General features: G+C 53.7%; 1 long non-coding RNA gene across 1 annotated transcript; it reads right to left on the bottom strand.

Moving 5' to 3' along the window:
* Position 1: 1 nt before the first annotated feature.
* LOC113962421 lies at positions 2 to 602 on the bottom strand. Its single transcript, XR_003532553.1, has 2 exons — positions 420 to 602; positions 2 to 39 (listed from the first exon to the last, which is right to left on the bottom strand). It is a non-coding gene; the product is annotated as an uncharacterized LOC113962421 (long non-coding RNA).
* Between the last annotated feature and the right edge of the window lie 547 nt (positions 603 to 1,149).

Raw genomic sequence — 1,149 nt, 5'->3', positions numbered from 1 at the left:
CTTCAGCACCGAGTTCAGACCCAGCTCCGGGTCACGGTCCTGGGGGGCAAAATGTGGGGCAGGAATGGGGTCAGTTTTGGGGTCAGTTTGGGGTCAGTTCTGGGTCAGTTTTGAGGTCAGTTTGGGGTCAGTTTGGGGTCAGTTTTGGGGTCAGTTTTAGGGTAAGTTTTGGGGCAGTTTTGGGCTCAGTTTTGGAGTCAGTTCTGGGTCAGTTCCGGGGTCAGTATTGGGTCAGTTCTGGGTCAGTTTGGGGTCAGTTTTGGGGTCATTTCTGGGTCAGTTTTGGGGTCAGCTTGGACTCAGTTTAGGATCAGTTTGGGGTCAGTTTTGAGGTCGCTTTTGGGGTCAGGTTTGGGGTCAGTTCTGGGGCAGTTCTGGGGCAGTTTTTGGGTCAGTTTGGGGCAGTTTTGGGGTCTCACCTGCAGTGCACAGAGCGCTGACCCCACAATCACCGGGGTCCTCTCCCCGTCGAAGCCGAACTCGCTGAGCAGCTCCCGCACCTCCAGCTCCACCAGCGCCAGGAGCTCGGGGTCGGTCACGGCATCGGCCTTGTTCAGGTAAACCACGATGTGCTCCACTCCAACCTGGGGAGAAAAACCCTTTATTGGGACCCCAAAACCATAAACACACCCCAAAATCATCGTGGGCCTTGTTCAGGTGAACCACGATGTGCTCGACTCCAACCTGGGGGGAAAAACCCTTTATTGAGACCCTAAAACCACCCAGAGATCCCTGATCCATCATGGGCCTTGTTCAGGTGAACCACGATGTGCTCGACTCCAACCTGGGGATAAAAACCCTTTATTGGGACCCCAAAAACCCCACAGAGACCCCAAACCCATCATTGGCCTTGTTCAGGAGAACCACGATGTGCTCGACTCCAACCTGGGGGTAAAAACCTTATAGGGACCCCAAATCCACCCCAAATCCACCCTCGGCCTTGTTCAGGTGAACCACGATGTGCTCGACACCAACCTGGGGGGAAAAACCCTTTATTGGGACCCCAAACCCATAGAGAGACCCCAAACACATCATGGGCCTTGTTCAGGTCCACCCCGATGTCCTCAACACCAACCTGGGGGGAAAAACCCCAAAATCGGGAAAAAAAAACCCCAAAATTAGGAAAAAACACCCCAAAATTGGAGAAAA

Source organism: Neopelma chrysocephalum, unplaced genomic scaffold (genome assembly GCF_003984885.1).
Source record: "Neopelma chrysocephalum unplaced genomic scaffold, ASM398488v2 Primary Assembly neopelma1_167461, whole genome shotgun sequence".
Lineage (NCBI taxonomy): Eukaryota > Metazoa > Chordata > Aves > Passeriformes > Pipridae > Neopelma > Neopelma chrysocephalum.
The sequence above is the reverse complement of the archived record's forward strand: the minus strand, read 5'-3'. Positions and strand labels throughout refer to the sequence as shown.